This window comes from Parus major, chromosome 2, assembly GCF_001522545.3.
Source record: "Parus major isolate Abel chromosome 2, Parus_major1.1, whole genome shotgun sequence".
NCBI classification, from domain to species: Eukaryota; Metazoa; Chordata; class Aves; order Passeriformes; family Paridae; genus Parus; species Parus major.
The window spans coordinates 72056883-72072580 of NC_031769.1; the positions used below are offsets into that span (position 1 = coordinate 72056883).

The 15698-nt window shown below is 36.4% G+C and overlaps 1 long non-coding RNA gene across 1 annotated transcript in view; it reads right to left on the reverse strand.

Moving 5' to 3' along the window:
• Window positions 1-9541: 9541 nt before the first annotated feature.
• LOC107214461 overlaps window positions 9542-15698 on the reverse strand; it is a 39744-nt gene continuing 33587 nt past the window's right edge. Inside the window, exon 3 of the long non-coding RNA XR_004496004.1 lies at window positions 9542-9596. This is a non-coding gene — a long non-coding RNA (uncharacterized LOC107214461). The remainder of the gene's footprint in view (window positions 9597-15698) is intronic.

Consider the following 15698-nt stretch of genomic DNA (forward strand, 5'->3'; position numbering starts at 1 on the left):
TGGGTCACTCTTCTACGGGGTGCAGTCCTTCAAGGACAGCCTGCTCCTGTGTGGGATCCTCTCTCCATGGGTGCACAGGTCCCTACCACGGGCCTGCTTCCATCAGGGGCCTCTGATGCGTTCTCAGCCTCCTCTCAGGCATCCATCTGCTCCAGCATGAGTATCCTCCACAGGCTGCAGGTAGATCTCTGCTCCCCCATGGACCTCCATGGGCTGCAGGGGCACAGCTACCTCACCATGGTCTGCACCACAGGCTGCAGGGGAATGTCTGCTCTGGCACCTGGAGCACCTCCTGTCCCTCCTTCTGCACTGACCTTGGTGTCTGCAGTTATTTCTCTCATATGGTTTCACCCCACTCTTCTTTGTATGCAATTTCAACTCCAAAATAATTTATTTTTCCTTCTTCTTAAATATGTTATCATACTACAAGGTAGCATTCAACTGTTTCTAATTGGTCCAGCCTAGGCCAGCAGTACATCCATTTTGGAGCCAGCTGGCATTGGCTCTGCTGGACATGGAGGAAGCTACTGGCAGCTTCTTACAGAAGCCAGCCCTGCAACCCCTCTGCTATACAAACCTGGCCTGTTGTTCAAACAACTAACAAATCTTTCGGAAAATGGGTATAATTTTGGCAACATTTCCTTGGAACTTTTTTAAGTTAATATTTTTAATTTTTAAAGTAAATTTCAAATTGAGGTTTTTTTAGAAGAAATGTTTAAATTAGGCAATTTCTTGACTAATGGGTTCTACAATTGGCAAAGTATCTTGAAAATGCCTCATTAGGAAATTAAGAAAAATTAAGAAAAAAAGTGAATAAGAAAGACAAAATAGCTGCGGTCTTACATAATGCATAACTCTATTAATTAGCTAGAGCTAACTAAATGATCAGATTTTTCTTGATATTCACGCTTTAATACTAGACCAAAAAATGAAAAATACCCCTTGGTTTAGTAATAGTGAAATTATATGGCCAGTATGTCAACTAGAATAGTTTCGTCATTCACAGAAGGTGCTAAGAATCACCTTACTAAGGACCTTGCATCTAGAAATTAGTTATCCCCAAGCACATACAGACCCCATCATCATTCTTGTGTTTCATTTGGGTAATGATGTTACTGATTTGTAAGAAAATATTTCCATTTTATCCAGCTTCCCTTTTTCATCTCTAGCTATATTGAAAACATCCTTTTTCTTATTACAACCAGAAAAAACGAACCCTATATGAACATACTTTGTGAATTAATACAAAATAAAAAATATAAGAGCCATTTCCACTGTACTATGTATATTATATAAAGTACACTCCTATTGCACTTTTCAACTATACATACATATATTCCAAATACAGATACAGATGTGTTACCTCTCAACACTGGATATTCTGCAAGCCATACTTAGAATTCTTCTACCACATTTTTTTTCTGTTGTTGCTGAGTTCAGGTAGGTGGAAGATGCTGTGTCTTTAGGAACTTTAAACCTTAATTTTTTTGCCATTGAAACTTGGCAAGTATGGGATTTCTGTGTTCTAGAAAATTCTACTGATGGAAAGCATTTCCATATTTAACTGGACATTTATTTTACTGGAGGGTTTTTTTTTTTTCCATCTTAAATTATGACAGGTTGTCCTGGTTTATTTCTGTGTTTTGTCATATTTGATAATTTTAAAATAAAACCAAACAGATTTTTAAATGAAGTCTTTGAATTGTTCATGTTTAAAACTTCATATCAAAACCTTAGTATTCTGGAGTTAAAACTGAACACTGTGACCAACCCTAAGCCACAATGATGGCCTTCTGAAAGTTAGGTGCCTCAACTGTCTTTTTTCTGTAATCAGGGAAACGAGAGGCACCTCAAATACAAGAAATCAATTACCTCAGGATGGGTTGAATCAGGATTCCTTCATTATAGGCAGAGGCACGATACTTGCCTGAATAATTGCTGAACTTGTAAATAGGAAAGAATGTCTCAAATCTGTTTTTTTTCTGCCAAATATGGGTTTGATGCAGCCTCACCTTAGATATGTGTAAAAATATTTGATTTTTGCCCCCAAAGTAATTTTAGTTCTCCAAACAATCCAAGATAGTTAACTAAATCTTGTATGTTATGATGTTTGTGTACATTATGTCTGCATTCCTCTGAAGAGGTGTATCCTGGATGGAGTGATTGCTCCTTCTGTAGGAACAGCCAAGCATCAGTCACTGGAAAGGCATCCACACCGGTAACTCTGGGAAAGGCAGCAGGCAACAAACAGTGTCAGGACATCTGTCACTTCTTGGGAATTGGTTGATGTACGACTGATTCCAGTGTCTCAGGCACACCAGAGAGATATCAGAAAGAGAACTCTGCAGATGCCAAAAGGGACCTGGTAGAGTTTGTTCCAACTCAAGGCCACTGATGTGATAAACAAACTAATTTGGAAGTAGGAATCTGCCTGCAAGGCCACAGTGGGAGAATGTCTTATGAATTGCTATAATTTCTGTTCTATCTGATCGATGACTTGCAACTTTCTTTAGGAGTTCTGAAAAAAATTTTTCACTTACATCTTTTTCAGGTTTAAGGTTTTGGAAAACTGTCTACACAGAAAAGGCCTGGAAAAACCCAATCTTTTGTCATTTTGAGAACAGGAAAAACAAAGTTAGGTAAAAAAAGCTTAGATATAAGTCAATACTATTGCAGTGGGTTGACTTTGGCTGGATGTCAGCTGTCCACCAAGCCACTCTATACTCTCCTCCCTCAGCAAGATGGAGGAAGAAGATAAGACAGATTCATAAGTTGAGAAAAAGAGAAAAACCAAAACAAAACCAAAACTCAAAATGTCATGTGTTTGTGTGCAAAGAGGTAAATATTTTACTCTACTTCCCATCAGCAATCAATGTCCAGCCACTTCCTGGGAAGCAGGTCTTCAGTAAGCGGTGCTCTGGAAGGCCAACATTTTGAGTAACAAATGTCCTCACTTCCTCCTCCTTTTACTTTACTTTTATATCTGAGCTGACATCATATAGTATGGAATGTTTTTTTGGTCAGTTTGGGTCAGCTGGCCTGATTATGTTCCTTCCCAAGATTTTAACCACCTGCAGCCTTCTGATGGGGGTGCAGAATGCTGAGAGACAGAGCTGATGCTGTGCCAGCGCTGCTCAGCTGTACCCAAAACTCTGGTGTGTTATCAACACCTTCCCAGCTCCCGATGCAGAGCACAGCACTCTGAGGGCTCCTGTGGGGAAAGGAACTCCAGCTCAGCCAGACCCAATACACCTACTCAGCAGAATGTAAAGGGTACTTCAATAGTTTCTTAAATTGATCCTAGTCTTAGCAAAACTGACTTGTAGAAGGAAATGAAATAAGTCTGACTAGATGTCTGACTAGATTTTGCAATGATGGTTGGACTCAATTACTGGAAAGACAGTGGAGAAAAAGTGTAAAGGAGTAAAATTAAAAATTGTGAAGGACAATAAATAGGGGAAATATAATGCTCAGCAAATGAGTTCAAGGTGACTATAACAGCAATATCCTGCAACGACTTCAGAGGAGCAAGGCTGCTCTAAGGAAGTCTAGAGAACAGATGTTGTCATAGTTAATGTAGGCAATAATAAAAGCTTGCACAAATGTTTTGACTGCGTGCACAGTTGGACTGACAAGGTTTGAGAGAAACCCAGTGAAAACATCCCCCTGGAGACAGCAGGAGTTTAAGCTTGATATTAGTGAAATAATTTGGAGAACAGTGATGTTTCTGCCTAGGATGGAAAATGAATTAGTGAAATGTTTTAAAAAAGAAGATCAAGAGATTAAATTTGGCCATAATGAATTTAAAATAAAAACTAGATGCAGTTATTTGTGAAAAGCAGACCAAGATTCTTGGCTGGATGAAAGGTAATAGATCTTCTACAGAAAACCACATTTTCAATTTAAGTATGATTCCAGTACATACTTGAAAATTAGTGATCTGTATTTTTACTATAGCATGGAGCTCAAAATAGCTGTCAAGAGGTCATGAACAGCATAAAATAAAAAATTAATTGCAAGGTGTTGATAAAATAGGGAAGTCAGCGTTATCAGTACTAGTAAATATATCACTTCTGAAACATTTATTTACACCCAGTTGGAATTATATTAAAGAGATTCACTAGTTAATTCCCCCCAACCCTCTCAAATACCCAGCTGTAGCCTGCAATACCTCTAATACTATGCTTTATATATGTTTACAGGTCTGAAAGGTCTGCATTTCTTCTATAAAAGAAGTTTCTCCTTCTAACTGTATTTCTCTTCTCCCTCCCACTTCCACACTTCACTGGGAGGCAGTTTATCTGTTGAAATAGATTGAAAGTTTATATCTAAAATAAATATTCATAATGCAAAATTTTAATAAACTGCAACAGACATTTTTATGGTGCTACTAAAAAAACAAGTGAATTTAATTAAAAAAGGAGATGAAAGAATGTGAATTGACATAAGCTTGTTTCATACAGAGTGCCATAATAGATTCAAGAGCCACCAGAGATCAAGGAAAGGGAGGGATGACAATGGAAAGCAATTTTGCTTGAGGGAATCTCTCTTGCTGGAATTATACAGAATAGGAAGAAAACCAGAAATAATAATAAGAAAAGGTTCAAGAGCCTCCATAGTAGATAAACTGCATAGATAAACCAGGGATTTTTATTTTTTAAGGAGTGCTGGCCTCCATATATTTGAAACTATCTCCAGTTTCTCAAATTTTATGATTGCTTTAAACTCCAGATCATAAAAACAGAATCGTCCCATGATTCATGGGTTTTCAGTCTTTCTCTTTTCCAGCTCTCTCACATAGAGAAAAAAGCAGAGCATCTGGTTTTGCAGTTTGGAGTTGTGCCCTCAGCTCTCGATAAATTAACATATGATCAAACCCATTTGCACCTGTGCAAACTGGTAGTCTCTAGCCAATGTTGCATTTTTTGTTTGTTTGGTTGGTTTTTTTGTTATGTTGTTTTTTTTAGTTGATTCTGCTAGATTTAGCTAAACTTTGAAAAGTCAAGTCCAAACCTAAAGCAAAAACAAGCTGTCTAAATATTGACTCACTGTATGTTTATTAAACACATTCAAATTTATTTGTCTAATTGCATTTCCTGGAACCCAAAAAATTTTCATAAAGGAACATTTTAATTTAATAATACTTTCTCATCTTAACAACCAAAAGATGTGAACGTTAATGGTATTAATCTTCTCAGCTGCTGAAGAGGGAATATTTGAAAGAAATAAGTAAGTCACACAGATTTTACCCTCCTTCACATATCTTCCTACAATAACTGATAAACACCACATGCTTGCCATACACTTTCCAAATCTATAAAAATATGACTCTGTAACCAAAATACTATTTTCTTTAAGGCCAAAGCAATGCCTTGCAAAGATATGGTTATTTTTGCTTGAAATTAAAGACCAACAGGTGATTTGGATATCCCAAGTCAAAGTTAAGGATCATTAGCATTGACAAAACAAAATGTTTACTGTTATCATAATAAAACATGAAGAAGACTATGGCTGTTACAAACTGCCCTGTTTCAGATGTTTCTTGAAAATATTTCTTATATAAAAGACCTGCTTATCTCATTTCAATTAATCTTTGTACTCAGGATCTAGTGTATGTTCTTCACACAATACATTAGAATCTATACATTCATATATGAGGTCATATTATTTAAAACTTACTTAACTGCAGGATGGGAATATCAAAGCCTACTGAGAATATGTTCAATCCAAAAACTGTTGTAATATAAAGCAAAGATTTACTCTATCTCTCAATATTAGAACTCATAAGCTCTTCTTATGAGACCAATAGAACATATTTACTACAGGAAATATAGAGTCATTGTTCTTTCTTCTTTGTTTAGGCATACAAATCCTCAATCCATTTACGATGGTCTACTTTGGAAACAAGCCTTCTGAGGACTGTTTATGCTACCTCTATTTCTTTAGAAATGGTCAACTACTAAAGTATTTGGTCCAGATATTTTATGGATTTTTCAGAAGTTCTAAATGTGTCTTTGTTTCCTATATTTCAGCTACTAAAACAGATTTCTAGCCAACCTAGTAGCTTCTTGTAAAATAAACTTAGAAAAGGAAAGTCAATTATTTCAACTTATTGCAAACATGAACTCCATGCAACTAGCCTCTTCTTCATAAGACCACAGCAGCTGTCTTCAGACCTTTTCTGTTCAGGGTGATTACAGTTCAACTGCCCGCTCCATCTTCTCTAAACAACCTTGCTTTCAGCTGAGTGCCACAGTCTCAACTCCACTGCTTGAAATAATGCATGGGATTAAAGGGGAAACAAGTTTATTTTAATAGTCAGGATAAAGCCAGATAGCATTTAAGATTGGTGTAATTTATTAACAATAAAATACATTGTATTTCCATGATTATTTTTTTTTCCTATTATACATACAGACTTGTTGCAGCTATAGTAGCACAAGTAGTCTGAAGAATTTTTATAATTTTGTCCATAAACATTGAAGAAAACAGATTTTTGATCAAACCAGAAGTCAAGATGTGTCAACTCCTTAGGGATATATCTGAGTTTGCATATGAATATTGACGTGATAGATGAGCTTCAAATGTTCTTTTCTACTAAAGCTGCAGTCATTCAATCAGAAAGCAGTTGAGAGTATGAAATGGTGGGGGTCTGTTCCAACCTGTGAATAATGAACTTCAGACAGCTGAAGAAATCTTCAAAGTGAACACATCAAATAACTTCTAGCCTACCATATGTTTGTATTTAGCTTTCAGTTAACAATTGCAATATAATAATAAGCTGAAGCTGCTTACATATCATTTGCAAAAATAAAAGAGCCAAATAATTTGCTTAACTATAAAGAGAGATTTGATGGAAAAAAAAAAATTAGCCCTTTTAAATAAAGGCTTTGCTGACAGGTAATTCAGAGATTTTATGAGTGGTCTGGTAAAATAAAGTTACTTCAGTTATTTCATATAAGACTACTAGTACTTTTAGAAAGTAATAAAAAATAGAATAAAGTCATAAAGCAAAAAAGGCAAAACTGCAACCCTAATAAATCAGTTACTTTTCTGTCTCAGGATATTAATTTTACAAAAGCAGAATCTGTATTTGCCAAACAAAGGATGCACATGGAGAATGACTACGTAGCACAACATACAGAAGGAAATAGTTCCGTAATATGGTGTGTCCTTCATGTTTCTAACTGCCTTTCATACTTCTATTTATTTATCTCTCTCACCCTCATAAATCTTTCAGTTCCTCTCCAGTATATTGCTCCATGGCTGCCCCAGATGGACAAATGACAGCATATGCTGTGGCTGTGTGTGCTGCTGCTGGCCAGCAAGCATGTACATGCTGATAGACCTAACAGCTGGCAACACAAAACTGGTAATTGCTGATCTCATAACACTTGTTGGAATTTAATTATGTTCATAACCTTTAATCCTCTGTGAATTTGGCTCAAATTGATAAGTCATGGAAAACTTCTTGAAGAAAGACCATGTGATTGCAATACTGCCTTGTTTCTAAAAGATATCCTCAGAATTTTTTTCAGAAGTAACTTCAGTGAGATGACAGCAGTTCAGAAAATTAAGGGTCAAGGTCTGTTTAACATCTTTGTTGGCAACATGGACAGTGGGATCAAGTGTCCCCTCATCAAGTTCACTGAAAACACCGAGCTGTGTGATACAGGTGACGTGCTGTAGGAAAGGCATGGCATCCAGAGAGACCTAGACAGTCTGCAGAGCTGAGCCTGTGCAAACCATATGAAGTTCAACAGAGCCAAGTGCAGGGTCCTACACATGGGTCAGGGCAATCCCAGGAATATCTACAGGCTGGACAGAGAAATGATTTGGAGCAGCCCTGAGGAGAAGGACCTGGGGTGATGGCTGGTGAAAAACTCAGCATGAGCCAGCAGTGAGCACTCCCAGCCCAGAAAGCAAATGGAATCCTGAGCTCCCAAAGGGACATGGCCAGCAGATCAAAGAAGATGATTCTCCCCCTCTCTCTTCTCTGCTGAGTTCCCACCTGGAGTGTTACATATCCTTCTGGACCCCCAAAATAAGAAGGACATGGAACTACTGAAGTTAGTCCAGAGGAGGAGTGCAAAATTGATAAGAGGACTGGAATTGGAGCTGTTTAGCCTGGAAAAGAGAAGGTTGAGTGAAGACCCCATAGTAACCTTCCAGCATCTGAAGGGGGCCTACAGGAAAGCCAAAGAGGGACTCTTCATGATGAGCTGTCCATGTTCGTGTCCATAGGTCATGGAGTAATAGGTAAAAACTGAAAAAGGGGAAATTCAGTTTAAATCTCAGGAAGAAATTATTTAGTGTGAGAGTGGTGAGGCACCAGAACATATTGCTCTGGAAGGCTGCGGATTCCCCAGCCCTGAAAGTGTTCAAGGCCAGGTTGGGTAAGGCCTTGAGTGAGCTTGTCCAGTGGGTTGTGTCCTTACCCATGGCATGAAGGCTGGAACTAGATAATCTTTAAGGTCCTTTCCAAACCTTAACATTCTGTGATTCTATAAGGTCACAGTAGTTTTTTTAGTCAGGGGATGAATATTAGCACTAACACTGGATCTGAGGTGCAAGTAAGATTATCTTAATCTTCTTTATTACAGAGCCAATAATCTTCTGGAAACTAATTGCTAGTTATCAAAACTATAAAAACAACTGCAAGAAAAAGTGATCCTAAACTTAGGTAAGTGTACGGAAAGATATGCCAAAATGCAAATTCTCTCAGTATGAGACTAGAATTCACCATTAGTGACTGATATGGTTTAATTTCAGAATACTTTATTAGTATATCACTAGACCTGCTGAATATCAACTGCTTGAAAAATAAACCAAGACTGGAAAAATTAATGGATAAGAGGCAGAAGGAGAAGCAGAGAGCAGCAGATAGCTTATATTCATAGAAAATTTTATAAAAAATAAAATTTTGCAAATTCGAAAGCTCTATGCAATGTTCTATTGATGGGTCTTAGTTTAAGGTGTGGACCAATAACCCATAAGGAATAGAAAAGCATGCATTAAATCAAAATAAAATGATACCTAACTCAACAAAAACCCCTGTCTGGAATGTGTATACATCTATTTTGTCAAATAATTCCAAACAATGGACAAATTTGTAAAAATCAAAAAGCAGGAAAGCAATATAATAAAAAGATACAATTGCTATTGAAAAAAGTAATGTAGGAGTAAGTTCGTCCATCTGGAAGTCTGAAAAGACAAAACCATATATTCACAGTCAAAATATTTAAAATGTATAGTGTTATGAAAGATGATCTTTAAGGTGAAAATCAACACAGGACATTTTTCTTGAAGGTAGCTTGTCTGCATCCTTTATACTCACTGAATCTACTACACCAAATGGTCACCTTAAAGCCCTTAAGTTTCTCTCCCACTTCTGCAATATCACTTGCTCTCACTCTTTGTGACACATTCTGACACACATTTTGGTTCTCCAGATTGATAACTGTGCTTCCCAAAAAACCAGTGCAAGTTAAATCTCTTTTTTTTTTATCAGTCCTCAGCAGATTTATTGCTAAGAACTTACCTCTTCACAGTCTATGTTGGCCTTGATCCCTTGGGAGAAAAGCAAGCATGATGGCCTGGAATCAGACATAGAAACACAAAAAAGATGACTTCTCTGATCATTTATTGTGGCTCAACAGGAGATGTTCTTTCACACCCTCTAGTAAATTTCAAAGTTAACTAGGATGGAACACCTTTTTCAGTAGCAGACAAAGGGAATATATTCCCTGGATGAGACAAGCACCATTCATTATTATGACTCAGTACTTCTCTTCCCTTCTCAAAAGAGTGGGTAAATGCATAGGCTATACAAAGACATTCCATGAGAGAATTTTGACTACAACACTGTTTACAGAAATGTTTTAATGTAGGTCCAAGAGGAAAAAAAGACTTGTCCCATAATTAATTTATCAAGTTCAAAGACTCTCCCTGCAGAGCCTACATGATGACACAGAAGATAATATATTACAAAAAATAGGGTAAATGAATACTGTAAGTTAGATACAAATTCAAAACAGCTTGAACACAACATATTACTGAACCCAAACATTTTAAATACTCTGGGACTGTGAATTCTAAGATCAGAAATTCTATGGCAAGGTCATAAAATGTAGAAATGTTGAACATATATGCATGTGCTTCTTCCTCTTATGACTTACCAGAAGGCTGAAAAATGTTGTTAGTGACAGTAACTTCAGGTCAATATCAATATACCTTATGCCTACCTATTTCATAAATTAAAGATTATAAAAAGGAAAGATACATCTAAAGATGAAAATCAGTAAACTGTATGTTCAGTTGTAGTCAAATTTAGAAGAGGTGCATATTTAGTAGGAGCCACTACAGCTAACTATGCAATTTTTCTTATAGGTCAGTTATCTCTATTTACATCTTACAAAAAAAAATAACAAGTAAATGACAAAAGTGAATACAACAAACACAGATGCCAAAACAATTCAATGAAATTAGTAATGTTTTCAAATTTGAAATCTATTTTAATACTCGGGAAGGCCATCCCTTGGACTTACAAGAAATCCCAAATAAATCCAATGTTTTTAGATGTTTAAATCTTCTGTATTTTAAGCTTTGAGCTATTTTTTTCCACAGGTACAGGGAAAGTCATACATTTTTTTATTTTTTTTTTGTGATATGTCAGCTAAATCTTTAATGGGCTTTCTAAATATACACCTTTGGTGTTTGTTTTAATCCAAAATTTGAAAGGCCAGTGTACCATTTGTCCATGATAGGAACTAGGATATTGCAACCAAGAAGTAGAAAATACATTTTCTCTTCATTTCAACATTACAAAGCCTATTCAGAAACAAGACAACTTTGCTCCCATGTATTCCATCTCAGATCAGGATGAGTCAAGATGACTAGGTTCCCTTTTTCTGTCTTTATGAAGAATAATTTCTTGTCACTTTAGATTCATGAGGTAATTCAACAATGCATGTTTTATCAGATGTCTACTAGGCATAGGGAAGCAGATCAGCGTCTGGGTCATTTGTGTAAGAAACACCTTAAAGTACAGAACAGTTTACTCGAGGATAAAATTAAATATACAAAATTTCAAAGATAAATCCAAATGTAATAGCCTTTCTATTGTTGCTGTTTGTCACATTAAAACCAACAAAAACAATAAACAAGACCCCAAAACAACAACAACAAAACAACAAAAGAACCGACTTTTAAGAGGAACTTGAAAATACTATAGAAATTCATTCTCTTGCTAAATCTTGTCATGATAAATTTTTCAGATATGAATGGACCCCTGCACCTAAGCTCTTTAGGAAGAAAATAATGACTAAATATTTGTGACCAAAAAGGAAATATGACATGTAAATTTGCATGAGCTAAGGTCCTGAAATTCTCCTATAACACTGATACCATCAAAAGAAGAAAGAAACCTCCTCAGGCTGTATCTCCACAGGGACTCTCCAATATAGTCAGTACCTCTCAGGTCTTTCTATGACTCCTACTCTTTCTACAGTTTGTGATCAATAATATTAAATTGATGATACAAATGTATCATAATATTCTACATGGGCTGTATTTTGCCCTGATTTTGCTGACAGTGATGATAACAAAATAACTATCTGCCTAACTTTATTTGCACAATAGGTAAACAGCACTAATTATATTAGAAGTGGTTTTAATGTTTTATAGTACATTAAGTAAATTCAATATAAGTTTTCCCCTAAGTATAATAATAATCATCTACCTACCTATATACCTATAGTTGATTTTGCTACTCTGTTTTATTTCTAATTGAGACTTGAAAGGAATCAATTTGAACTAAATTTCAAATTAATTGAAATTGACTCAGAAGCATTATCTGCAAAATGGTCTTGGTAAACTCAAGAGCTCTATCCAAAATTTAAGTCAGAAGACCCCATGTTATATACAATTCTTAAGAAGAAGAAAAAAAAACAAATCAAAAGTCCTATATAATGTTAAAATAATTCCTTAAGATGACCATTCAATGTTCCACATCAGGATGTCTAAGGAGCATGACAAGTTTTCATTTAGAAAGACCCATTTTCAGTACACTAGGGCCTTTAACCTTGATAATATTTCACTTTTATCTTCATGTCTGTGGAAAACAGCATTACAGGGGCTCATTATCAGAAAACTGCAATTTGGAGGAAGTACATCAGAAGAGACAGTCAAGTGCTACATCTTAGAGACTACCAATTAGATCTAGCTGGTTTTGTTTCTTTATGTTAGTAGCTGTAACTTTACTGGAAAATGCATACAAAACGTATGCAGACTGGGATAATTTTAAACTGAAATACTATGGCAATTTCAGCTTATTTATTTAATGCAGATTTTAGTCTCACAAAATCCATATGTATTAAAAAAGCTATGAGCAAAAGATAGTTCAGGTGCCTAAATAACATAATATGCTACTGTGATGCAGAATTAATTTTTCTTTTTCCATTACAGAAACACAGTATCACATATAGGTCTTAATACTAGTATTTCCAACAAATCAAACACAAGATTTTAAATTTTCATTCTAAGCACCAACATGACACAAATATAATGTCAGTTGCACCATTTAGTTACAAAAAACTCCAAACATTTCAGTATGACTTGCATTCAATTTGGCAAGTAAAATTTATCTTGATATTTCTCTACACAGGGTCAGCAGGAATCTGTACAATGCAGTTCATGATGCATTGCATGGGCATCATGAGCAGTCATGCCCAAGGCAGCAGTGTTAAATCTCTCTTTTATTTAGGTTTATTAGTTTCTGTTTGTTCCTGTGGTAACTACTTTTCATGAAAGCACATTTCAGTATAAACTACAGTCAGAGCAAGTCTGTTCTCATGGGATTTTTTGTTGGGATTTTTTGGAACACAATGCATAGATAATATTCTAATCTACATGCTTAAGGCAAAAAAAACTAAAACTCCCACACAGTATGATCTGGAGGTTCCCAAGCTAAAGTAATAAAATAACCAGAAATCCTACTTCCTTATTTTCAATTTATCAATAGATTATCTGAAACGTTTCTTATAATTTCAAAGCTTCTCACTAAGGGCAAGATTATTTCTAGGTATTATGTTTTGCATAAAAAACATTAATGAGATAAATATATTCATTGAGAAGGAACACTATAAGGTTATAATACCAGACTTAGTTGAGGTTGTTATCATATAATATGTTCAGTTGGGAGTTATCCACCAGAGTCCAACTCCTGGCCCTACATAGGACACCACTCCAGAAGTCACACCATATGCCTGAGAACTTTGCTCAAATGCTTCTTGATCTCTGTCAGGCTTGGTGCTGTAACCACTTCCCTTGGGAGCCTTTTCCAGTGCCCAGCCAACCTCTGGATAAAAAACTGTTTCATGATATCCAATCTAAACCTCCCGCAACCTCAGCTTCAGGCATTTCCTCTCCTTGACCAAGCTGTGTTACTTGGTCATGAGAGAGAAAAGAACAGTACATGCCCCACCACTTCCCCTCATGAGGATGCTGAAGACCATGATGAGGTTTCCCCTCAGTCTCCTCCAGGCAGAACAGACCAAGTGACTTCCTCTGCTCTTCATACAGCTTCCCCTCAAAGTCCTTCACTATCCTCATTACCCTTCTTTGGATGCTCTCTAAACAGATCAATGACTTTCTTATGCTGTGGCACCCAAAACTGCCCCCAGCACTCGAGATGAGGCTGCCCCAGCTCAGAGCAGAGCAGGACAATCCACTCCCTGACCACCTGGCCATGCTGTGCCTGATACAGGCCCAACACAATTGGCCCTCCTGGCTGTCAGGGCACTGCTGACTCATGTTCAACTTCCCATCAATCAGGATCACCAGGTCCTTTCCACAGCACTGGTCTCTGGTCTCTCACTCCCTAGTCTGTATGTAAACCAGGGTTACCCCATCCCAGGTGCAGCATCCAGCACTTTCCCTTTTTAAGCTTCATATGGTTAGTGATTGCCCATATCTCTAATTTGTCAAGGTCTCTCTGCCCTTGAGGGAGCCCACAGCTCTTCCAATTTAGTGTCATTGAGAAACCTACTTAGTAGTTCTTTAACTTCTTCATCCAAGGTATTAATCATGTTGAATACTAACAGTATGTTAAACAGTAACAGAAAAATTTCCTAAAAATAATCTTTACAATGTTTTAGTGTACCAGTGAAAATTTTTGTCACTTAACCTTGCATGAAATTATAGAAAGACCTGTAGCAGAAAAATGAATATACTAATATTTTTACAATTCTAAAAATTATGTTAATTGCTCATTTATTTCATACATCAAAACCTAGGCGTATTACTCCTTTTTTCCACAGATAGCTATTCTATGGTAATGAATTATAGTTTAGTGCATAAATTATTCATGACTAAGTTTGCCCATATGTAACTGTGAGCAGAGAGATTTGAGCAGGTGCAGTTTGCTGCAGTAGGATTTCTAGTCTCAGAATCAGTAGGCGTGCTGACAGAAAGTCATACATGTGCAAAAATGTCATCAGTTACATTCTCTGTGGTTCCAGAACTAGTGTGGTGCCTGCCAGCTTCAGAGTTATCCTGCCTACTCTGCTGGGCACTATGGACATGTCCTTAGTACTCCGAGTATGCCAGTTGTTAAGATTTTAAACATAAGTCTCATGATAGTTTCTGTTTTTCTGGAAGATCCTGAGGCCAAAATTCAAAGCCCACATGAAAATCTCAGCCTGCATGCTAAAACATTTTGCTTGTAATTCTTCAAGTCATGAAAAAAAGCTTTGAAATTTCACTGAAAATGTACCCTAAAGGATCAGAAAGCTATGAGAAATGCAAACGCTCAAATCCTTTTTTTTTCCTTCTAAGTAGTGTAACATTTAATGACTCTAAAATCTTAAGATATTTTTTAGTTTTCAGGCACTGAAAAAGTTCCTAAAACAAAAGAGAGGTAAAAACAGTCAGGATAGAAGCAACACAGTGAGTGTGTTATGGATATGGTATATCCATAGCAAAGCCATAATTTTTTGGGAATATGTAGCTTCCAAAGGATGACCTCACTTCACTGCACCAAACATAGCTACTGATGTGTGCCCTTATTACACTTTACCTTTTAGAAAGTTAATAGTACATCTAAACATCACCATTTCCTGAACACGGGATCAACATTTCTGCAAACTACTCTTAGCATTATTCATACTATTATTAGCTATAATACCATTACTGTTATTTCTCGGAACAAAACTTCATATTTTGAACTTGCCTTTTAATATACATTTTATTAAACCAACCATTTGTTTAGCACATCATTATACCAAAGATGCATCATGAAAACAGTAAGCAGCCAATGATGCCTTTAGCACTAAAATGTTTTATTGGGAGCATACTCAGGGTATTAAATGCTCTTGATTTCCCAAAAGTCATGGAAGGTGAGTATGTTTATCACATATGTATGATGCTCTTACCACTCTGGTTACATGGTGTTACTTTCAACGGTTAATTTTAAAAACTAAAAAGAACCGAAACATCAGGGCCATATAGTCTGGCAGACCAGCAGCGAGGAGTATGAAATTTAAGGAGAAAGACAAAGTATATTGGAAGCTTTTATCCCCACTGTCTGAACTGTTCTTTGCTGTTATTTGACACCTAATAAGTGCCCATTAATAACAAAAGTTGTCATAGGGGAAAAAAAGAACATTAAAAACATGACGCTGCTAAATTCAATTTACTGA